The 26,059-nt window shown below is 42.5% G+C and overlaps 1 long non-coding RNA gene across 1 annotated transcript; it reads left to right on the forward strand.

Moving 5' to 3' along the window:
- The first annotated feature begins 1,240 nt into the window (after window positions 1-1,240).
- LOC139374631 (uncharacterized) lies at window positions 1,241-7,798 on the forward strand. The gene is made up of 3 exons (XR_011627704.1): window positions 1,241-1,384; window positions 1,488-1,754; window positions 7,709-7,798. It is a non-coding gene; the product is annotated as an uncharacterized lncRNA (long non-coding RNA).
- The last annotated feature ends 18,261 nt before the right edge of the window (window positions 7,799-26,059 follow it).

Genomic DNA, 26,059 nt, shown 5'->3' on the forward strand with positions numbered 1-26,059 from the left:
TACAGTGGTAGGCTTGATTACCAACAACGACAAGACGGCCTACAGGGAGGAGGTGAGGGCACTCGGAGTGTGGTGTCAGGAAAATAACCTCACACTCAATGTCAACAATACAAAGGAGATGATTGTGGACTTCAGGAAACAGCAGAGGGAAGACAGTTTAAGTTCCTCGGCATACACATCATGGACAAACTGAAATGGTTCACCCACACAGACAGCATGGTGAAGAAGGTGCAGCAGTGCCTCTTCAACCTCAGGAGGCTGAAGAAATTCAGCTTGTCACCAAAAACCCTCACAAACTTTTACAGATGCACAATCGAGAGCATCCTGTTGGGCTGTATCACCGCCTGGTACAGCAACCGTATCATGAGATACTCTACCTCAGGCGAGCAAAACCTTGAGACTTCCTTAGATATCGTGCACCCACTTTTGTTTACAAATATACATAGACCGCCACCCCTTGTCTTACCAACACGCCGCTGTTCTAACCTGCTGATACAGTGTATAACCCACCAGCTGTATGTTAATTATGTCGTCATTCAGCCACGACTCGGTGAAGGATAAGATATTACAGTTTTTAATGTCCCGTTGGTAGTTTAATCTTGCTCGTAAGTCATTGATTTTATTTTCCAATGATTTCACATTAGTCAATAGAACGGATGGCAGTGGGGGATTATTAGATCACCTACGAATTCTCAGAAGGCAGCCCGACCTCCACCCCCTTTTCTTCTCTTCACGCAAATGGCAGGGATTTCCCGGGAAAGCAGTATGTCCTTCACGTCGGGCTCGTCGGACTCTGTTTAAATATCTGTTTGACATTTTTCAACGTAACAATTTCTATGTTTTTAAAGTAATGACTGATTCATATTTTGTTCCCACACTTTAAGAGTTGTTACGGCGACCAGCACACAATGCTGTCCTCAGATGATGGTAGGTATGGAAGCACAGAATATACTGACACAAACAAAAGTATTTCATTTAAATCTACATTTAAGAGGATACATTTGCTAAGATATCAAGTGTTGTCCCTTAACTGCTGGGATAAATAATACACGTTTGTTTATATAATTTTATTTTCAATAAAGTCTGGTTTCACTCTCTCTCATTATTCCTTCACCAGTGCTGCCCCCTCCTGGTGACTTCCAGGTCCGGTTGCTGACATTAGATTCTGTGTCTCTGAGATGGAGTTCTCCTCAGGGGCTGACAGGACCACAGACATTCAGAGTGACCTGGGGGTGTGACGGTGAAACAAGATCAACAAGAGTGAAAGGTGGGCATCATCTTGAAATAAGCAGTCTCAAACCTTGTGAAAAGTACCAGTTCAACATGGCAACAGAGGGAGAAGATGGAAGACGAAGCAGATGGGTCTCAGCATCCCTATCTACAGGTACAGTAGGCTAACTTGTGTTTTTATTCAGACTACATATTTAATTCATTCCATGAGACATTTTTGGACTCTCTTTCTAAACAAATCTTGGTTTTTGTTCCAGTGGTCCCACCCAGAGATTTAAAGGTAGACCATTTGGAAGAGACCTCCTTCACTCTCCACTGGTCCAAGGCTGAAGGGATGGAGAAAGTCCCACAGCGCTTCTTCATATCCAACTGCATCCCAGGAACAGACCCTCTCGCAGCCGTTACTGACGACTGCCACAAAACCTTCTCAAACCTGCATCCTGGCACCGAGTACACTGTTAGTGTTGCAACTGTGCTGAGCAATGGGGAACAGAGTGAACCTGTCTCTACAACAGTCTGCACTAGTAAGAGATCTTCCCCCAATTACAGCTCATTGTCTCTTTACCAGTAACTACAACAATTGTGTTACATTACAAATACAAGTTTTGTTCATTTTGTTCAGTTTCTAGCTTATTTCTTCCCACATCAAAAGCCCTGGATTTATTCTACTTTTCCATCCGTAAGGCTATAAACATTTGATTAAATGTTTTAAGGGATTCAATTTTCTTTTAAAAAAAGAGGTGGGTTAAAATTTAAGGTAGACTAGTTGTGGATGTGGATGTTGTTTCATAGTCAAACACAACAAAATGAACAGTGCTTTCTAAGGTGATGATTCATTCAAAACACCCATGAGCATAAGAGTTTATGTATAGGCCTATATGAGCCCCCCAAAATAAAACTGAATTAAAATAATTATTGTGCCGCCATACAATACATAGCCTGCGCGGCAGAAAAACGTAAAACATAAATACATGTCAAGATGTCTTTGGTACATAGCCTCTAGATCACCCTCAACTCTTGGCGGCAGTAAGAAAGACATCTCCATCTGCACCCATTCAGCATAGCCTAGATTTACGTTTTTATTACTTCTAAACAAAATAACTTTTTGGGGTTCTCATACACTCACAATTATGATTACAAAGACTGCGTCGTCATCGTCATACCCCTCTCCTTCTCAGTGGCTGATGTAAGACATTTAAACGTGTTAACCCTCGCAAGGCTGCTAGCCCAGACGGCATCCCTAGCCACGTCTTCTGAACATGCGCAGACCAGCTGGCTGGTGTGTTTACAGACATTTTCAATCGCTCCCTATTCCAGTCTGCTGTCCCCACATGCTTCAAGATGGCTACCATTGTTCCTGTACCCAAGAAGGCAAAGATAACTGAACTAAAGGACTACTGCCACGTAGCACTCACTTCTGTCATCATGAAGTGCTTTGAGAAACTAGTCAAGGATCATATCACCGCCACCCTAGACCCACTTCAGTTTGCATACCACCCACAGATGACGCAATCGACTGCACACTGCCCTATCCCATCTGGACAAAAATAATACCTATGTAAGAATGCTGTTCATTGACTACAGCTCAGCATTCAACACCATAGTACCCTCCAAACTCATCATTAAGCTTGAGACCCTGGGTCTCAACCCCGCCCTGTGCAACTGGGTGCTGGACTTCCTGATGGCCCAGGTGGTGAATGTAGGAAACATCTCCACTTCGCTGACCCTCAACACTGGGGCTCCACAAGGGTGCGTGCTCAGCCCTCTCCTGTACTCCCAGTTCACCCCCGACTGCGTGGCCATGGACGCCTCCAACTCAATCATCAAGTTTGCAGACGACACATCAGTAGTGTGCTTGATCACCAACAATTACGAGACAGCCAACAGGGAGGAGGTGAGGGCACTCAGTGTGGTGTGAGGAAAATAACCTCTCACTCAAGGAAAACAGGAAAAGAAAGGAGATGATCTTGGACTTCAAGAAACAGCAGAGGGAGCACCCCCCTATCTACATTGTAGGGACAGTAGTGGAGAAGGTGGAAAGTGTTAAGTTCCAGGGCGTACACATCATAGACAAACTAAAATGGTCCACCCACACAGACAGTGTGGTGAAGAAGGTGCAACAGCGCCTCTTCAACCTCAGGAAGCTGAAGAATTTCATTCAAAACCCTGACAAACTTTTACAGGTGCACAATTGAGAGCATCCTGTCAGGCTGTATCACAGCCTGGTACGACAACTGCACCGCCCTCAACCGCAGGGCTCTCTAGAGGGTAGCGAGGTCTGCGCAGTGCATCACTGGGGGCAAACTATCTGCCCTCCATGACACCTACAGCACCCGATGTCACAGGAAGGCCAAAAAGATAATCAAGTACAACAACCACCCGAGCCACTGTCTCTTCACCCCGTTATCATACAGAAGGCGAGGTCAGTACAGGTGCATCAAAGCTGGGACCGAGAGATTGAGAATCAGCTTCTATCTCAAGGCCATCAGACTGCTAAACAGCCATCACTAACTCATAGAGGCTGCTGCACACATTGAGACCCAATCACTGGACACTTTTATAAATGGATCACTAGTCACTTTAAACAATGCCACTTTAAATAATGCCACTTTAATAATGTTTACATATCTTAAATTACTCATATCACATGTATATACTGTATTTTATACCATCTACTGCACCTTGCATATGCCACTCAGGCATCGCACATTCACGTACTTATATGTAAATATTCTCATTCATCCCTTTAGATAGACTGGTGTTCGTATTATTCCATGTTGTTTCACGAGGTTTATTTGTTTGTACATAATTATTGTGACTGTTTGCGCGTTTTGCACTTTTGCCAATTGGCTGGAGGTTTTGACACAGTTGCATCCGTGTGTTGGTTTCTCCTGCCTCAATAAAGTGTGTGCCTGTTCACAACTCTCTGCTCTCCTGCACCTGACTTCGCTACCAGTACGCACACACCTGACAGAATATCACACCACCCATGGAGTCAGCAGGAGCAGGTACCCCGGTCCGAGGAGTTGAGGAACGTGTCCGAGAGCACTCGGCAATGCTACAACATCTCGGTGCCATGATGGATCGCGTTGTACAGCCCATGGACCGCTGGGAGAGACAGGAAGTCTCTCCAGCACCTTGACCAGCGCAACCGGGGTTACCTCTACCTGTCCCTCCTGGATCCAGTCCAGTGGCATGTGTCTCTCCCTTCCCAGGGAGTATGATGGGACGGCAGCAAGGTGCCAGGGGTTCCTATTACAGCTGGACCTCGACCTGGCCACCGTTCACCCAGCTCCCTCGGGAAAGGAGAGGGTGTCTCGTGCCTCTCGGGGAGAGCTCTGGAGTGGGCAACCGCCGTGTGGGGAGAAGGAGACACATCGTTGGACCACTTCGAGGAGTTCACAGCTCTTCCACTTGAGACAGGGAACGAGGAGCGCCCAGGAGTTCGCCCTGGAATTCTGGACCTTGTCCGCCGGAGCGGGATGGAACGACAGGGCCCTTATCGACCACTACCGATGCAGCCTGCGCGAGGACGTGTGACGGGAGTTGGCCTGCAGGGATGCCACCATCACTTTTGACCAACTGGTGGATCTGTCCATCTGGTTGGATAACCTGCTGGTCACCCGTGGACGTCCAGAGAGGGCTCTGTCGGTTCCATCTTCCAGCACCCCTGCTCCGGTATCCATGGAGCTGGGAGGGGCTACTCTTAGGGAGGCTGGAGGAGGGCTCTGTCGGTTCCATATTCCAGCACCCCCCCTCCGGTACCCATGGAGCTAGAAGGCGTTGCGCGTTGGGAGGCTGGAGGAGGGGCCTTCACGCAGTTGGCACACTGCCGGTTGGTGCCAGGTTGGTCCCTCTGGGAGTCGAGACAGCAGGCAGGGCACTCTGGCATCACCCCAGGTGAGTCTGCACCACTCTCATCCAGAGTCCTCTGTTGTTCAACTGTTTGCACCTGTTTGTTTTCATGCGTTTTCCCCGCATTCCCAGCATAAGGCGCTAGTCGATTCAGTCACAGCTGGGAATTTTATAGACAGAGCCCTTAGTTTAAGGATCCCCATTGTTCCTGTGGTTAGACCTTTCCCGGTACATGCTCTGGATAGTCGACCATTAGGGTCCGGGTTAATCAGGGAAGCCACTATCTACCTGGCCATGGTGACGCGGGGGGTCACGAGGAGAGAATCAGTCTCTTCCTCATTGACTCTCCTGCGTTTCCCTTGGTACTAGGCCTTCCCTGGTTAGCTCGTCTTGACCCCACCATTTCATGGCAACAGAGGGCTCTCGCGAGGAGTTTTCATTGATGCTACAACAGTGGAAAGTACCGACCAGGTCTCCACCCTGCGCATCCCCCCAGAATATGCCGATTTGGCTCTCACCTTCTGTAAAAAGAACACAACTAAATTACCACCCCATCGACTGGGGGATTGTGCGATAAATCTCCTGGTAGACGCTGCACTTCTCAGGAGTCAGGTGTATCCCCTGTCGCAAGCGGAGACGGTGGGTATGGAGACAAATGTCTCTGAATCCCTGCGTCAGGGGTACATTCGGCCTTACACTTCACCCGCCTCTTCAAGTTTCTTTTTTGTGATGAAGAAGGATGGAGGTCTGCGCCCGTGCATTGATTATCAAGGTCTCAATCAAATCACGGTGAGGTACAGTTACCCTCTACTTCTTATCGCCACGGCGATTGAGTCAATGCACGGGACGCACTTCACTAAACTGGATCTCAGGAGCGCGTACAACTTGGTGTGTATCTGGGAAGGAGACAAGTGGAAGACGGCGTTTAGTATCACCTCAGGGCATTATGAGTACCTCGTCGGGTTGATAAATGCTCCATCAGTCTTCCAATCCTTTGTAGACGAGATTTTCAGGGAAGGTGTAGGGTGATTATCGATGACATTCTGATATACCTCGCTACACGCGCCGAGCATGTGTCCTTGCTGCGCAGGGTACTTGAACGACTGTTGGAGCATGACCTGTACGTCAAGGCTGAGAAATGCCTGTTCTTTCAGCAGGCCATCTCCTTCCTAGGGTATCGCATTTCCACATCAGCGGTGGAGATAGAGAGTGACCGCATTTCAGCCGTGCATAATTGGCCGACTCCCACCACGGTAAAGGAGGTGCAGCGATTTTTAGGGTTTGCCAATTACTACCGGGGTTTTGGCCAGGTGGCTGCTCCCATTACCTCACTGCTGAAGGGGGTCATGAAGGGGGTCCTGTACGTCTGCAGTGGTCGGTTGAGGCGGACATGGGTTTTGGGTACCAAAGAGCTCAGTTTACCTCTGCTCCCGTGCTGGCCCATCCGGATCCCTCTTTGGCGTTCGTAGGGGAGGTGGACACATCCGAGGCTGAGATAGGAGCCGTGCTCTCTCAGCGCTCAGGCACGCCACCGAAACACCGCTCCTGTGCTTTCTTCTCGAAGAAGCTCAGCCCAACGGAGCGTAACTATGATGTGGGGGACCGGGAGCTGTTGGCTGTGGTTAAAGCGTTGAAGGCGTGGAGACATTGGCTCGAGGGGTCTAAACACCCTTTCCTCATCTGGACTGACCACCGCAACATGGAGTACATCCGGGCAGCGAGGAGATTGAATCCTCGTCAGGCAAGGTGGGCCATGTTCTTTACCCATTTTGTGTTTACCCTGTCCTACAGACCAGGTTCCCAGAATATGAAGGCAGACGCACTGTCCCGGCTGTATGACACAGAGGAGCGGCCCATGGATCAGACTCCCATACTCCCGGCTTCCTGCCTGGTAGCACCGGTCGTGTGGGAGCTGGACGCGGACATTGAGCAGGCGTTGCGTAAGGAGTCTGAAGTCCACAAAGCACATTGCATGTATCAAACAGTTACATGACCTACAGTATCAAGCCAGTAATTTTTCCGACATTTTTGGACGACTAAACCACTATTGATTTATAATCACGAGTTACCACAAGTCAAAAATGAAACGGGAGTGGCCTCCAATATTCCAGCACCATTTCAACATCATCTAATCACCTCTGTTTAGTCTAATACAGTCTCAAAAAAAGGTACCAAAAAACAACATAAGCTGAATATGATGTGGCTGTCCATGGTTCTGATTTATGTGTGTTTGCGTGCGCGTTCGTGCAAGTAGAAAGACGTGTTGACTCTGTAGAGAAACACCAAGGCCATCCTCCTCTCTTTCGTGTTGACGAAATGGTCACTCTGTCATACAGGAGAGGATTTATAATCACAACATTCTTTTCATTTATATTGATTTATCTTTGGTGTGGCAACAATCTGGCAGCGGCACAGCACCGTTACTAAATGAATATAGCAGAAACCCTTCATTTGTGTTAATTTACAAATCCAACTGCTGTTGTGACTTCTGTGTTTAGCTTGTTTCTTCCCATATCTAAAGGAATTGCAGGCAGCCTTTTCTACTTTGTCTACTATTCTACTTTTCTTCCTGCAGTTTATTTCTGGAGTTAAACTGTAGCCCTGACAATGTATTTTCCGTTAGTACTTCCTGCTCCAGACCAGCTGACTGTTGACTTAGTGGAGACCAGATCAGCTGCTGTTAGCTGGAACCAGCCACCAGGATTGGACCAAACCCAACACCATTACCAGATCTCCTACCACTGTCCAGGGACAGAACCACACATCACTACAACATCTTCACCCAGCATCACTCTCTCTGACCTGCAAGGTGGAACTCAGTACTCTGTCACTGTCTGCACTGTGCTGGAAAATGGAAAGCAAAGTCAACTGGTGTCAACAACTCTCACCACAGGTAAGGAATTATCCTACTAAAGTATTATGTTTGGTGTCAAGGGTTATTACATTTTAACTAGTTATCAAAATTACTTAACTAATCATAATGGATGTGTCAGCATGAGAAGTGAAGGTACATTATATTTGACTACTATTCTACTTTTCCTCCTGTTAGAGGATAGAAATCCTCATCATTTCATGATTTAATTATTTCTATATAGTCTAAACTTTCTCACTCTAAACTTCTAACGCCAGTGGAATGGGTGTGACTTCTTGACAATGATCACAATGTCTCCAACGTACAACGCTCCTGTAGCAATTAGGATGAAGTGCCTTGTTCAAAGGCACAACATATTTTTCACCTTGTCCGCTCCGGTATTCAAACCTGCAACCTTTCGGTTTCTGGCCCAACATTGTAACCTCGAGGCTGCCTATCTCTATCTCTACCTTACCCCTACCTACAGTACCCTCTGTTAATATTAAGGCTACCTGTCTCTACCTTACCCCTACATACAGTATCCTCTGTTAATATTGAGGATGCCTGCCTCTACCTTACCCCTACCTACAGTGTCCTCTGTTAATATTGAGGATGCCTGCCTCTACCTTACCCCTACCTACAGTGTCCTCTGTTAATATTGAGGCTACCTGCCTCTACCTTACCCCTACCTACAGTACCCTCTGTTAATATTGAGGAAACTCTAATTAACTTTGGGCCCTTTAATTCAGATTTTTACTTTGCAAACAGAAACAAATATTTTTCACGCCAAGGTAGCAGATCCAGCCAGATAGGTTCTGGAATCCATCAGTCCAAAACTGAGAGGTGCTGTTCCTGTTCCCGCAGGATCAGGATCAAATTAAACACTGATGATACAAGTAAAACACATTACCAAAGATCTGACTTTAATAACTTGTTATTCACTAGATTTTCAGTGGTGGAAGAGACCCTACAGAGTTGCTGCAGTGTTTGTTCTACTGGCTGTCATCATTGGCCTGTGGGATTCCTGTAAGTTAATGTTTTTTTATTAAACATTTGTAGTCAATGTTGTGACAGTTACACGTTTTGATTGACTTTTCCCTTTTACAGGTGCAGAGAGAGACCAGCTACAGATTAGTCTAAATACCAGGACCACTGAGCGAGACCAGTTGCAGAATATTCTAAATACCAGGACCACTGAGAGAGACCAGTTACAGAATAATCTAAATACCAGGACCACTGAGAGAGACCAGTTACAGACCAGGCTTAGGTTCTATGGTGAGTGCAGTCCTTTAATTTTCTTAATTTCGAAGTATCATGTTATTTCATACTTAGAAGAGATGTAATATATTTGTAGACTTTTAAATGCCTGCTGTTCTGTTGTGATTATCTCAGAGAAACCCTGTCTGGATGGATGGTGGAAGTTTGGCACCAGCTGTTATTATGTCTCCTCCACGATGGACTCATCTGGGGCCGGTCAGAAGGAGTGCAGAACAATGGGAGGAGAGTTGGTTATTATAAACAGCAGAGAAGAACAGGTAATAGATACTACATTATTAATACTACTGCTGCATTATTATTATTCTCTACTTCTCTGACTAATATTCAACACGTTTAACCAGTTGTATCACCAATGTTCATGTCACTGTCAATTTATAAAATATACTTCCTGTCAGAAAAGCCAGTGTGCTTGAGATTATATCTCTAATTATACTACAGTAAAGTAGCTGAGGCTGCAACTTGATCTAATAGTTTCACTTTGAAATTCAACCTAATCTGGATGAAAGTCTAGTTTGTACGCATTCATTCTGCCTGGCTACAGGGTTAATTCTACGTGGTTACAGGGTTAATTCTGTGTGGTTAGAGGGTTAATTCTGTGTGGTTACAGGGTTAATTCTGTGTGGTTACAGGGTTAATTCCGCGTGGGTACAGGGTTAATTCTGCGTGGTTACAGGGTTAATTCTGCGTGGCTACAGGGTTAATTCTGTGTGGTTACAGGGTTAATTCCGCGTGGGTACAGGGTTAATCCTGTGTGGGTACAGGGTTAATCCTGTGTGGCTACAGGGTTAATCCTGTGTGGCTACAGGGTTAATTCCGCGTGGCTACAGGGTTAATTCCGCGTGGCTACAGGGTTAATTCCGCGTGGCTACAGGGTTAATTCTGCGTGGCTACAGGGTTAATTCTGCGTGGCTACAGGGTTAATTCCGCGTGGCTACAGGGTTAATTCCGCGTGGCTACAGGGTTAATTCCGCGTGGCTACAGGGTTAATTCCGCGTGGCTACAGGGTTAATTCTGTTACTGGAAATGACACAACAACAAGTTTCCAGTTTACTATACCGTATGAACACACTACAAGGTAGCCATTCCACTCTAGGTCCATCAACCACAAGACTCCCTGCGCAGGCACATTCTTGACTGAGTGATAGCCCCGTAATAACAGAAATATAGGGATACTTAAAAAATGAACTTAACAAATTCCTTGTTACAGGGTTGAAACAGATACAACTCAAATGGTTATGTTAAGGTTAGGGCTATGGGCTGTTCCCATCAAGTACTCTCCATGCTTGATAGAGCACTGTGAACTGCTGTGGTCTGAGCACGCTTCCCCTCGAGCATCATGAGGAAGGGACCTTTTTCAAACATTCTAAATCCCCTTGTATTTCTAGTGACCAGAACGACTACATTATACTACTACTACTATTAGGCTACTACTACTATTATTTATAAAATGTAAAAGTGTTTCTCTGCTGTGGAGATTAAATGATGGCCATTGTTTTTCTTCTAAAATTCTATTATAGATATTTATCCATGGATTTAAGAATGTCTGGATTGGTAAATATAAAGAAGATGGAATCTGGGAGTGGGTTGGCAAAACACCATTTAAACCTACGTGAGTGAAGTGGTTCTGGAGGACTTTTACACTTTTCTGTTGTAATAAATGACTTTTCACAGTCTGATAATCTCGTCCTCAGCCAGCTCTCTCTCTCCCTCTCTGTAGAATGGTAACAACTGAGCCTGGGGACTAGGTTAACTGTCTGATTCTCTCTGTAGAATGGTAACATCTGAGCCTGGGGACTAGGTTATCTGTCTGATTCTCTATGTAGAATGGTAACAACTGAGCCTGGGGACTAGGTTATCTGTCTGATTCTCTATGTAGAATGGTAACAACTGAGCCTGGGGACTAGGTTAACTGTCTGATGCTCTATGTTGTATTGGATGATTTTTAACTCTGATTCTCCGTGTTGTTTATAGCTATTGGATGGAAGGGGAACCTAATAACTTGAATGACGAGATGAGTTGTGTTGAGATCCCACAGACGGCATCAGACCCATTGAAGAGTTGGAAGGTTGCACCATGTACTACTCCAAACCACTGGGTGTGTGAAAAACCGTTCACACTGTAGTCTAATTATAGTAGCAAATGTACATTGAAGGAGCGCACAACAGAACATTGTCCTACACTCGGTTTGTTGTTTATATGAAGTATTTTTCTTTAAATCGATTCTTATTAAAAACTAAAGTTTTGTTGCTAAGGATTCCACGACGCGGTTAGCCTTTACGGCTGGGACTGTAAGTTTGGGTTCCATTGTTGCTAAGGATTCCACGACGCGGTTAGCCTTTACGGCTGGGACTGTAAGTTTGGGTTCCATTTTTGCGTGGATTCCGCGAGTGCTAACTGGCTGTACTACAGACACCTGTCGTCGTCGTGGGAAAGACTCATTGTTATCTTTTTGTAAAACAACTGGTTGCAGTAAAGAGCCAATCTGGATACGAAGGAGATCCTGAGGGAAATCTACGAGTACCAACAGCTTTACGCTATGGAGGAACAACCTACTCCTTCGTGGAAAGATCCGACCACTTCACAAAATGACTTTAATCCGACAATAAAAAAATAAAAGAATTGAACCTACAGACACGTACGATTTACTTACCATTGAGGTAGAGGCTAGTGCTCTGGCTGGAATACATGCCACATTGGAAAAGTTGTGTGAGGAGGCAGCAGGGCTGAGAGTTCAGCCAGAGTGAAATTCTCACTCTCCGAAGAGAAACAAGACACTCACAGCCAAGGTAAAAATACACGATTCCAACATGGATTGTCTACTCAGGGAAAACAGGGTGATGAAGGAGACGCTACTAAACACAAAGTCGTATTGTGTGAAAATCCTTTTTTTCTGGTATTCCTGAGGACGCATCCAATAATCCAGAGGGCGCAATCAGAGAATTCATGCAATCCGCCTTAACTTCCTATAGAGACTAAACAAGTTGGCTTTCCACCGAGTACACATACTTGGAGCTGGAAGCGACAAGACCAAGGGTCCCCGACCGATCATCGCAAAATTTGAAAACACCAACAAAAGGAGCTGATCAAAAGCAGAGCTTAAAAGGGACCAAATTCGGTCTCAATGACCAATTTCCAAAAGAGTTAAACGAACGTCGTAAGAGACTGTATCCGGTACAGAGGCAACAAAGGGAGAAGGGTAAGCGTGCCTTTATCATTGTGGACAAACTCTTTATAGATGGACAGCTATTCCGAGACAGCTCCATCACACTGTGGCTGTACTAAATTCTACTGGGACTTCAGGTAACATAAAAGAAGGTATGGGAACTGTAAAAATATCTGAACATTATGAAGTGGATATGAACACACATGTACTCAACTACATGCTTGCTTACACATAAACTTATACACACACACACGTGATCTCGCTCTCTTCTCTCACTCTTTTCTATTGTCGAGAACTGTTTTATAATTTAATGTGTTTTTGTCTTTTTTATGTATATGTCAACAAGTTTATATATGTTTACAACAAGCAAGGGGAAGATATCAGAATATGGGTATTGAGGAATAATAACATATTGCATGGAATACATTTGTACTGTAGTGAAGCCGTCTCTAGATTAATGCAAGGTCTCTTTCATGATCATGTGAAACGTCAATCGCTATGGAAATGCTGGGATGTGTTTTTCAATGATTTTAAAGGTAATTATGATGCAACTATGATTGTGATACGATATGGATTAGAATTATGAATATTAAGGCCATACGCAGTACATGTTTCACACAGACACTCAAACATGCAAATTGGCAGAGTTGTTATTTATTTGGACATCACACATTATATTCTTACTCTTATACAGACATCGTACACACTCTCATTAAATTATATCCAATATCATACACATCAACCTACTCAGATTTGCTACACACATAATTTGTCTCAATTTTCTAACATCTGTGGCATTGGCTCACAGGCAAACAGGCAAGGGAATAAAACACATATTGCTAGAACCTATTTCTTGAATTCTAAATATCAGACATTTGAAAGCTCTAGTTTTGACCTTCATAATACCTCTGATGGCAGTAACTTTACAAGCACTAATTCTGGTCAATATAGCCTGAGAATTGTATCGAATTATGGTAAGGGGTGAAATAAGTAAAGCTAGTTATAATTGTAACAGTTTGGCAGATCATAAAATAAGAGGATCAGTCTTTACATGGCTAAAAGAAAAGGAATATAATATATACTATTTACAGGAAACTCACTCTACATCTTTAGATGAAGTTGCGTGGGAAAAAAGAGTGGGAAAAAGGAATGAAGTAATTGTATTTATTTTTTATTTTACCCCTTTTTTCTCCCTGATTTCGTGGTATCCAATTGGTAGTAGTTACAGTCTTGTCTCATCGCTGCAACTCCCATACGGACTCGGGAGATGCAAAGGTCGAGAGCCATGCGTCCTCTGAAACACAACCCAACCAAGCCGCACTGCTTCTTGACACCATGCACATCCAACCCGGAAGCCAGCCGCACCAATGTGTCGGAGGAAACACCGTACACCTGGCGACCTGGTCAGCGTGTACTGCGCCCGGCCCGCAACAGGAGTCGCTAGTGTGAGATGAGACAAGGATATCCCTGCCAGCCAAACCCTCCCTAACCCTAATAAACAAAAATGTTGGTCTGAATGTGCAAATAATCAGGAATGATTCCCAAGGAAGGTGGATCCTTTTGAAAATGAAAGTGGATGAGAGAGATTTGGCTCATTAATCTATATGGTCCAAATCCACACTTCTTCGAAAAACATTTATACCAATTTATTGAATTTACAGGCAACAAATGATCTAATCATTATGGTAGGAAACTATAACACAGTGTTAAGTACCATAACGGACCTTAAAGGTAATCATTCTACAAACTATCATCACCGTGCCCTTAAGGAAATCACAAATATTATGGACACATTAGAAATAGTGGATATTTGGAGACTAAAAAAACCCAACCTAGGGAGATATACATGGAGGAGACTTAATCAAGCTAGTCGTCTTGACTACTTTCTTGTCTCTTTCTCTCTTGTACCAAAGGTTTAAAAAGGTTTTAATAGGAGACAGAATGCGATCGGATCATCATCTAATTGGCATTCACATAACTCTTATAGATGTTCCACGTGGATGGGGATATTAACTAAGACAAAGTAATTTTAAAATAACAAAAAATTCCAAATTCACAAAATTATTCCTGAATCTTCAATATAGAAACGCTAACAAAAAGAATTTGCAGAAACTCGTTACTGAAGACAGTCATTTATGATTCTCTGAATGATATTTTAAGAGGAAGCTAATTATTTTAGGCAGATGTTCTCATTTCATTCTCATCCTCTCCCACTGAATGAAGATAAAGGTAAGGAGTTCTTTCCAAATAATATAAAAAATTGAAAATTAACAAATATTCAGGAAGATCAGTGCGAATGCCAAATTACAGAGGAAGACATTTTTGAGGCTATTAAATCCTTTCAGACTGGAAAAACCCCAGGGCTTGATGACATACCGGTAGAGGTATATCAAGTATTTTTTGATATACTAAAAACTCCATTGTTCGATTGTTTGAACTACTCCTATAGAAATGGTAGTCTGTCAAGTACTCAGCAGGAAGGTCTGATTTCTCTATTATTAAAACAAGACCGAGATGGCAAATTTAAAGACCCCCCAGTCTATCTAAAAAACTGGAGGCCCCTTACAATGTGTGATGCAAAATGCATAGCACTCAGAATTAAAATGGTTTTACCAGGTATTGTTCATCATGATCAAACAGGTTTTTTACATGGAAGATACATTGGAGATAATATACAACAACTACTAGAAATAATAGAACATCATGAAACATATAAGAAGCCAGGGATGGTATTTATAGCGGATTTTGAAAAGGCATTTGATAAAGTAAGACTGGATTTTATTTATAAATGCCAAGATTTTTTTCAATTTCGGTAATTCTCTTATAAAATGGGTAAAAATAATGTATAGCAACCCCAGGTGTAAAGTAGTAAATATCGGATACTTCTCAGAGTTTTGAATTGTTAAACAAGGGTGTCCACTGTCACCATATCTATTCGTTATGGCCATTGAAATGCTAGCTATTAAAATCAGATCCAATAACAACATTAGAGGAATAGAAATCCAAGGCTTAAAAACAAAGGTGTCCATGTATGCTGATGACTCAAGTTGTATGATAACTCCGCAGGCTAGATCCCTGCAATGTCTCATTAAAGATCTAGATAACTTTTCTGTACTCTCTGGACTAAAACCTAATTATGATAAGTGTATTGCGTATTGGAACTTTTACATTACCCTGCAGCTTACCTATAAAATGTGCTGATGGTGAAGTAGACATACTCGGTATTCATATCATGAGTTGATATATAAAACAACGCAAGATTCAAGACTACGTGATTTTCAGCAAAAATTATTATATAGAATTCTTGCCACCAACAAAATGTTGAATATTTGAGGCATAAAGTCATCAGTGGCAGTGTTTTTAAGCTAATGCCGGTTTGCCTGAGGCTGATGCCGTGCAGGTGTTTGTACACATGCATATACACACACTCTCATTCAAATAAACACATACAAGAACACATACATACAGTTGGCATTGCTGTTATGATTTTAGGTGTCCTTGATGTCATTTGTTTTAAATGTATTCTTTTGTTATGTATTTTTTTGCTGTTTTCTTCTGTCTTTTCCTTTTTTCTCTTTCGTTCATTCTCTTGGTTGTTGGTGCATTGGGGGGGTTAGGGGGTGGGGAATGGAATTCATTGTATTTATTATATTTTTTATTCCGGGGGGTTGTGGGAGGGATCTTGGAGGGTTCGGGTTTTTTATATAACTGTCATGCACACGCACCCTCACACATAAGGATGGCTCTGTTGTGGAAAGACTGATACATGTCTGATAGTGTCTTGATGCTGTATTGTTTGTCCTTCATGTTCCAATACTTTAATGTTACCCCTTCCTTGTGTTTTTTTGTAACACAATTTTAAAAACTACATTGAAAGATGTATTTAAAGACACCAGAGCTATGTGGAGTTTGTTCGCCATTCATCAGGCCCAGGAAAGTGGAACTGCGGTCTAGTAGGTACTAAACGGGTTTATAAAAAAATATATTTACCATATTTACAATTTTACCACTATGGTGTGCACATAACAATTTAACAAGACACTGTTTTAATTTCAAAACTTTTTCAAGTTTTTACAGCTATCAATCCATTTGAAATGCAGCAGCTATGTTCTATGTTTGCTTCCATTCTGTTCCATGTGTTCCATGTGTTCATTCTACTGATTAAATACATCTATGTACTGTGGTCCAGGTATCTAATTTACTTGTCAAGTGTACTGTATTACTAATTATTGTAATGTACTAATAGTAACTCCAGTGTTTTCCTTCTAAATGGTGTCAGTTATTAGTTAATATAGCACAGTAAAAACACTTGAGTTAATAGACAGAAATTAGTTATATCAGTAAAGTTAAAGCAGTACCAGAATTGACCACTAGAATTGTGCCATCCATGGACATGACTAGAACCTGTATTCACAAAGCATCCCAGAGTAAGAGTGCTGAACTAGGATCAGTTTGGTCTTTGACCTCTCTCTGGTAATGCTCATATTTCTTCTTTACTAAGCTTACCCAGTACAAAGGAACCAATGGGATAGTCCCAAAAGTGAAAACTCTGCCCAACCAGCAACACAATACTCCTGTTGGATAAAATATTCACATTGAAAAATCTATGCAGTATTCTGTAACATGAACTTTCAGTTGACTGTGAACTTTAGTTCCTCATACTGCCTGTTTCCAACCACCCACACACTTTCTGAATAAGCCCAAGTTAACCACATGTTACCATATATCTGAACATATCTTCCAGTAGTATATTAGTTATTAGTTCATAATTGTTTGTCCAAATAAGGTAATGGCTACCCTGATGTTGACACAGAATGTGGGCTCGTTTGGTCTTTAATACACATGAAACAACTTCAGTCTTACATTGTGTGATCACTCAGTACATTGTGTGATCACTCAGTACATTGTGTGATCACCCAGTACATTGTGTGATCACCCAGTACATTGTGTGATCACCCAGTACATTGTGTGATCACTCAGTACATTGTGTTGCCCTCGTCTTATTTACGAACCAATATATGATATTTGGATTCATCCAGTTTCCACCCTCAAAGACAGTAGTAAAATGTATTTTCTCAATTTCACCAGATATGATCATTTTATGCATTATCTGATTATTTTGGAATGTGTTTGTGGTTCTGGGGGACGGAGCAGATGGAACCACAACTTAATGATCAATAGAGCAACTAATCCCTTACAGCCAGAGAAAAGCCGCAAGTATCTGATGTTATAATACTCTGTGATTCAGTAAATTTTCTGTGGTGGGAGATGCTGTTAGCAATTTATGTTATTCTTCAATAACACAAACTCCAAAGCAAATCAGGGGGAGAAAAACAGGTTTAATCAGAGAGGACAAATCAAGATGTTATGCTGGGAGGTAGATGTTCAGTCTCCCCTGTCCTCAGCTTTTCCCCAAAGAACAAAGGAACAGGATGCCATTTATAACCCCCCACCCTAGCCTGGGGTTGGCCAATCAGAAGTCCTTGCAGTACAACTTGGCCAATGGCCAAATCACCAGTATCCCGCTCCCGACTTTATGTACAGACCAATGAAAACGTGGCTCTGAGTTCAGGAGTAACATTCCACAGATTCTGAACAGATGTTGAACTGAAACCCAACTCCTATTTACAATTCCCTATTGACCATTAGTACTATATTGACCATTAGTACTCTATTGACCATTAGTACTCTATTGACCATTAGTACTCTATTGACCATTAGTACTCTATTGACCATTAGTACTCTATTGACCATTAGTACTCTATTGACCATTAGTACTCTATTGACCATTAGTACTCTATTGACCATTAGTACTCTATTGACCATTAGTACTCTATTGACCATTAGTACTCTATTGACCATTAGTACTCTATTGACCATTAGTACTATATTGACCATTAGTACTCTATTGACCATTAGTACTCTATTGACCATTAGTACTCTATTGACCATTAGTACTCTATTGACCATTAGTACTCTATTGACCATTAGTACTCTATTGACCATTAGTACTCTATTGACCATTAGTACTCTATTGACCATTAGTACTATATTGACCATTAGTACTCTATTGACCATTAGTACTCTATTGACCATTAGTACTCTATTGACCATTAGTACTCTATTGACCATTAGTACTCTTAGTTTTTAGTCCTCTCATCCTCTCAAACTCTGCATTGTGTATTTATCTTCAACAAAATCTTATAATACGCTCTAGAGTTTCTACACTGGGATCATAGCCATGTTTGTCTATTGTAAGTTTACTATACATTAATAGTGAGTTACTGTTTGTTTTGACTGAAATATTTATCAGATTCAATGGTGTGGTAGCTTGTGTTTGATGAACTTTTCCCTTTTACAGAATGTTGGGTTAAAATGTTAATAAGGTTAGGTTTAGCTTAAAGGGTTTGCTAAAAGGGTTAAGGTTGGGGTCAGGGGAAGGGTTAGCTAAAAGGGTTAAGGTTGGGGTCAGGGGAAGGGTTAGCTAAAAGGGTTAAGGTTGGGGTCAGGGGAAGGATTAACTAAAAGGGTAAAGGTTAGGGTCAGGGGAAGGGTTAGCTAAAAGGGTTAGGGTCAGGGGAAGGATTAACTAAAAGGGTAAAGGTTAGGGTCAGGGGAAGGATTAACTAAAAGGGTTAAGGTTGGGGTCAGGGGAAGGATTAACTAAAAGGGTAAAGGTTGGGGTCAGGGGAAGGATTAACTAAAAGGGTAAAGGTTAGGGTCAGGGGAAGGGTTAGCTAAAAGGGTTAGGGTCAGGGGAAGGATTAACTAAAAGGGTAAAGGTTAGGGTCAGGGGAAGGATTAACTAAAAGGGTTAAGGTTGGGGTCAGGGGAAGGATTAACTAAAAGGGTAAAGGTTAGGGTCAGGGGAAGGGTTAGCTAAAAGGGTTAGGGTCAGGGGAAGGATTAACTAAAAGGGTAAAGGTTAGGGTCAGGGGAAGGATTAACTAAAAGGGTTAAGGTTAGGGTCAGGGGAAGGGCTAGCTAAAAGGGTTAAGGTCAGGGGAAGGGTTAGCTAAAATGGTAAAGGGAAGGGTTAGCTAAAACGGTTAAGGTTAGGGTCAGGGGAAGGGTAAGCTAAAAGGGTAAAGGTTAAATGGATTTAGCTAACCCTTCACCTAACCTTAACTCTGTTAGCTAACCCTTCATCTGACGCTAACCTTAGCCCTTTTAGCTAACCCTTCACAAAACATTTGAGCTAACCCTAACCCTTCCCCTAGCCTTAATTAACCCTTTTAGCTAACCCTGACCCGAACCTTAACCCTGTTAGCTAACCCTTCACCTAACCCTAACCATTTTAGTTAACCCTAACCTTAACCATTTTAGCTAACCCTTACCTTAACCTTTTTAGCTAACCCTTCCCCTAACCTTAACCTTAACCCCTTAACCTAACCTTAACTCTGTTAGCTAACCCTTCATCTGACCCTGAACTTAACCCTTTTAACTAACTTTTTTAATTAAAAAATATTTTAATTTGACAATTCATGATGGTGACTTCACTAGTGAATATTAGAAGGACAGTTTGTACATAGTATGGTTGGAGTCTGAGTAAGTCATTATGATAGTGTGAAAAGGGTCAACTCTGTTTAATTTGGATAATGTCAACATGAATACATTGTCAAGATGTGTTTAAATGTCCTTTGTGCTATTGGCGCCATTTTCTCTTTGTTGCAAAGAGTAGAAAGAAAAAAAGTTCCTGAATTCTCTCCTCTTTGGATACTCAAAAGCCTGCCTGGTCTTTTACCCAGTAACACACTAGGGATGAAGGCTAGTCTAGCGGTTAAGAGCATTGGGCCAGTAACACACTAGGGATGAAGGCTAGTCTAGCGGTTAAGAGCATTGGGCCAGTAACACACTAGGGATGAAGGCTAGTCTAGCGGTTAAGAGCATTGGGCCAGTAACACACTAGGGACGACGGCTAGTCTAGCGGTTAAGAGCATTGGGCCAGTAACACACTAGGGATGAAGGCTAGTCTAGCGGTTAAGAGCATTGGGCCAGTAACCGAAAGGCAGTTAACACCCCAACATCATCTGCTCCCCGGGTGCCGATGACATGGACGTTGAGTAAGGGAGCCCCCCGCACCTCTCTGATTCAGAGGGGTTGGGTTAAAATCGGAAGAATGCATTCAGTTGTTTACCTTAGTAGCTATCCCCTTTCCCCACATGCAGATCAGAAGACGGTCTGCTGATGTTCTGTGCGCCTAGAGGTCAGATGCCAAGCAGTTGCCATAACACGCGGTGATGCAGCCAGTCAAGATGCCCTCAATGGTACATCTGCAGAAATTCTTGAGGACCTGAAGTTCCATGCAAATATTTTCATCCTCCTCAGCAGGAAGAGGCATTGTCGTACCCACTTCACGACTGTTGGTGTGTGTGGACCACGACAATCCCTTAGTGATGTGGACACCAAGGAACTTGAAGCTCTCGACCTGTTCCCCTACAGCCCTGATGATGTTGATGGGGGCATGCTGGGCCCTCCGTTTCCTGTAGTCCAAGATCATGTCCCTTGTCTTGCTGACGTTGAGGGAGAAGTTGTTGAATATTCCTCAATTCCATTATTTTACTTTTAGATTGGTATGTATTGTGTGTATTGTTGTGAATTGTTAGATACTACTGCACTGTTGGAGCCAGAAACAAGTTTTGCTACACCCGCAATAACATCTGCTAAAAATGTGTATGTGACCACTAAATTTGATTTGGATTTGATTTGTTGTCCACACAGCCAGGTCTCTGACCTCCTCCCTGTTTTATCGTAGTCTGTGATCAGGCCTACCACCATCATGTTGTCTGCAAACTGCAAACTTAATGATAGTGTTGGAGTTGTTCACGGCCACACAGTCGTGGGTGAACAGGGAGTTCAGGAGCGAACTAAGCACGCACCCCTGAGGGGCCCCCGTGTTGAAGGTCAGCATGGCGGATGTGTTGTTGCCTACCCCCACCACCTGGGGTGGCCCGCCAGGAAGTCCAGAATCCTGTTGCAGAGGGAGGTGTTTTATCCCAGGGTCCTTAGCTTGGTGATGAGCTTTGAGTGCACTATGGTGTTGAACACTGAGATGTAGTCAATGAATAGCATTCTCACGTTGCCTTGGTGTTCTTGGGCACAGGGAATAATGTGGTCTGTTTGAAACATGGGTATCACAGACTGGGTCAGGGTCGAGGTTGAAAATGTCAGTGAAGACATTTGCCATCTGTTCAGTGCATGTCCTGGTAATCTGTTTAACCTTTTATAACTAGAGGGCAGTATTTTCATTTTTGGATAAAAAACGTTCCCGTTTTAAACAGGATATTTTGTCACGACAAGATGCTCGACTATGCATATAATTGACAGCTTTGGATAGAAAACACTCTGACGTTTCCAAAACTGCAAAGATATTGTCTGTGAGTGCAACAGAACTGATGTTACAGGCGAAACCCAGATAAAAATCCAATCAGAAAGTGCCGCATTTTTTGAAACCGCCTCATGCCAATGACTCCTTATATGGCTGTGAATGAGCTACGAATGAGCTTACATTTTCTACGTATTCCCCAAGGTGTCTACAGCATTGTGACGTCTTTTTACGCATTTATGTTGAAGAATAGCCGTAAGGGACCACATTTAGCAAGTGGTCACATGATGGCTCCGGCAGAAAATCTTGCATAAAGTACACAAGTAGCCATTTTTCCAATCGCTTCTTTATGAGAAACCAATTGTCCCGACGGATATATTATCGAATATAAATGTGAAAAACACCTTGAGGATTGATTCTAAACAATGTTTGCCATGTTTCTGTCGATATTATGGAGCTAATTTGGAAAAAAGTTTGGCGTTGTAGTGACTGCATTTTCCGGTCGATTTCTCAGCCAAACCTGAAGAACAAACGGAGCTATTTTCCCTACAAAAATAATATTGGGAGTCTCCTGAGTGAAAACATCCGAAGTTCTTCAAAGGTAAATGATTTAATTTGATTGCTTTTCTTATTTTCGTGAAAATGTTGCCTAATGCTAGAAGAGCCTAGCCATAGCATTATGCCATGATAAACTTACACAAATGTCTAGCGTTGGCACAAGCATTTCGCTACACTCGCATTAACATCTGCTAACCATGTGTATGTGACAAATAAAATTTGATTTGATTTGGCTGTAAAGCATATTTAAAAAATCTGAGATGACCATGTGATTAACAAAAGGCTAAGCTGTGTCTCAATATATTTCATTTGTGATTTTCATGAATAGGAACATTTTCTAGGAAGATTTATGTCCGCTGGGTTATGCTAATTAGTTTGAGGCTATGATTACGCTCCCGCATGCGGGATGGGTAGTAAAGTCTTACTCACACTGTCTACAAAGAACTTGAACACAGTCGTCCGGAACGGCTAGTGCGCGCTTGCATGGATCAGTGTTACTAGACTCGATGCGAGCCCACCAGAAGAGCTAAATTCCGTCTATGCTCGCATCGAGTCTAGTTGTCATTGGACAGCTCGCGGCTGGGTTTCCCTTTGTAATCCATGATAGTTTGCAAGCCCTGAAGTCGGAGATTTCCGAGTTCCCAGGTATTTTGAACGCGGCATTAGGGGATCTGTTCTCCACCACCCACAACCTTCCTGGGTACATTTCTACATTTTGTCATTAAAAAGATGAAAATAACAATTTATGAGATCAGATATGGTACACTGCCGGCCCAGACGGCATCCCTAGCCGCGTCCTCAGAGCATTCGCAGACCAACTGGCTGGTGTGTTAACGGACGTGTTCCATCAATCCTTATCCCAGTTTGCTGTTCCCAAATTCTTCAAGAGGGCCACCATTGTTCCTGTTCCCAAGAAAGCTAAGGTAACTGAGCTACAGTGCCTTGCGAAAGTATTCGGCCCCCTTGAACTTTGCGACCTTTTGCCACATTTCAGGCTTCAAACATAAAGATATAAAACTGTATTTTTTTGTGAAGAATCAACAACAAGTGGGACACAATCATGAAGTGGAACGACATTTATTGGATATTTCAAACTTTTTTAACAAATCAAAAACTGAAAAATTGGGCGTGCAAAATTATTCAGCCCCTTTACTTTCAGTGCAGCAAACTCTCTCCAGAAGTTCAGTGAGGATCTCTGACTGATCCAATGTTGACCTAAATGACTAATGATGATAAATACAATCCACCTGTGTGTAATCAAGTCTCCGTATAAATGCACCTGCACTGTGATAGTCTCAGAGGTCCGTTAAAAGCGCAGAGAGCATCATGAAGAACAAGGAACACACCAGGCAGGTCCGAGATACTGTTGTGAAGAAGCTTAAAGCCAGATTTGGATACAAAAAGATTTCCCAAGCTTTAAACATCCCAAGGAGCACTGTGCAAGCGATAATATTGAAATGGAAGGAGTATCAGACCACTGCAAATCTACCAAGACCTGGCCGTCCCTCTAAACTTTCAGCTCATACAAGGAGAAGACTGATCAGAGATGCAGCCAAAAGGCCCATGATCACTCTGGATGAACTACAGAGATCTACAGCTGAGGTGGGAGACTCTAGGACAACAATCAGTCGTATATTGCACAAATCTGGCCTTTATGGAAGAGTGGCAAGAAGAAAGCCATTTCTTAAAGATATCCATAAAAAGTGTTGTTTAAAGTTTGCCACAAGCCACCTGGGAGACACACCAAACATGTGGAAGAAGGTGCTCTGGTCAGATGAAACCAAAATTGAACTTTTTGGCAACAATGCAAAACGTTATGTTTGGCGTAAAAGCAACACAGCTCATCACCCTGAACACACCATCCCCACTGTCAAACATGGTGGTGGCAGCATCATGGTTTGGGCCTGCTTTTCTTCAGCAGGGACAGGGAAGATGGTTAAAATTGATGGGAAGATGGATGGAGCCAAATACAGGACCATTCTGGAAGAAAACCTGATGGAGTCTGCAAAAGACCTGAGACTGGGACGGAGATTTGTCTTCCAACAAGACAATGATCCAAAACATAAAGCAAAATCTACAATGGAATGGTTCAAAAATAAACATATCCAGGTGTTAGAATGGCCAAGTCAAAGTCCAGACCTGAATCCAATCGAGAATCTGTGGAAAGAACTGAAAACTGCTGTTCACAAATGCTCTCCATTCAACCTCACTGAGCTCGAGCTGTTTTGCAAGGAGGAATGGGAAAAAATGTCAGTCTCTCGATGTGCAAAACTGATAGAGACATACCCCAAGCGACTTACAGCTGTAATCGCAGCAAAAGGTGGAGCTACAAAGTATTAACTTAAGGGGGCTGAATAATTTTGCACGCCCAATTTTTCAGTTTTTGATTTGTTAAAAAAGTTTGAAATATCCAATAAATGTCGTTCCACTTCATGATTGTGTCCCACTTGTTGTTGATTCTTCACAAAAAAATACAGTTTTATATCTTTGTTTGAAGCCTGAAATGTGGCAAAAGGTCGCAAAGTTCAAGGGGGCCGAATACTTTCGCAAGGCACTGTAAACGACTACCGCCCTGTAGTACTCACTTCCGTCATCATGAAGTGCTTTGAGAGACTAGTCAAGGATCATATCACCTCCACCCTACCTGACACCCTAGATCAGGGGTGTAAATACGTATGTCAACTTGATAGTTCTGTACATTCAATACATTTGCAAACATTTCTAAAAACATATTTTCACTTTGTCATTATTGTGTGTAGTTTAGTGAGATTATTTTTTAAATTCATTTTGAATTCAGGCTGTAATTCAACACAATGTGGAATAAGGGCTTGGAATAAGGGCTATGAATCATATCTGAAGGCACTGTACATTCAACTGTGTTTGGTATTATAGCACTGCAATCACTGAGCTGTTTGAATATACAGATTATTGCTGCAAGAACTGAATTATATAAGCATAATGACACAACGACACAGAATGGGAGAGAAAAGTGGATTGATTCTTTGTTCAAAATCTCAGCATTCTTTTATCGTAGAAAAGTGCATGGAACCTATTTCGATTAATCTGTTAAACATTTACAAACAAAGATGTACACGATTTATAATTGAATACTTTTTAAAATAACAATTGTTTAAAGGAAAATAAATGAACACATAAAAATTAAGTACAACTCTGTAACATTATTTCTAATTGTGGTGAATGATCCCAAATAAACTACAATAAGAAAGAGAGATGGAGAAAGGTGTAGAAAGAGAGGTGTAGAGAGAGAGAGAGAGGTGTAGAAAGAGAGGTGTAGAGAGAGAGATGGAGAAAGGTGTAGAGAGAGAGGTGTAGAGAGAGAGATGGAGAAAGGTGTAGAAAGAGAGGTGTAGAGAGAGAGGTGTAGAAAGAGAGGTGTAGAGAGAGAGATGTAGTAAGAGAGGTGTAGAGAGAGAGATGAAAGAGAGAGGGAGAAAGGTGTAGAAAGAGAGGTGTAGAGAGAGGTGTAGAAAGAGAGGTGTAGAGAGAGAGGTGTAGAAAGAGAGAGGGAGAAAGGTGTAGAAAGAGAGGTGTAGAGAGAGAGTTGTAGAAAGAGAGATGAAAGAGAGAGGGGGAAAGGTGTTGAAAGAGAGGTGTAGAGAGAGAGGTGTAGAAAGAGAGATGAAAGAGAGAGGGAGAAAGGTATAGAAAGAGCAGGTTGAGAGAAAATAAGTTATGTCACTTAATCTCTGTGACCACACTCTTTATTTCATAAAAGCATTGAATATAATGAATATTTTATTGGGTCTCCGTACCGCATTGAAATCATCCCTGAGCTTCT

The sequence above is a fragment of the Oncorhynchus clarkii genome, chromosome 19 (assembly GCF_045791955.1).
Source record: "Oncorhynchus clarkii lewisi isolate Uvic-CL-2024 chromosome 19, UVic_Ocla_1.0, whole genome shotgun sequence".
Lineage (NCBI taxonomy): Eukaryota > Metazoa > Chordata > Actinopteri > Salmoniformes > Salmonidae > Oncorhynchus > Oncorhynchus clarkii.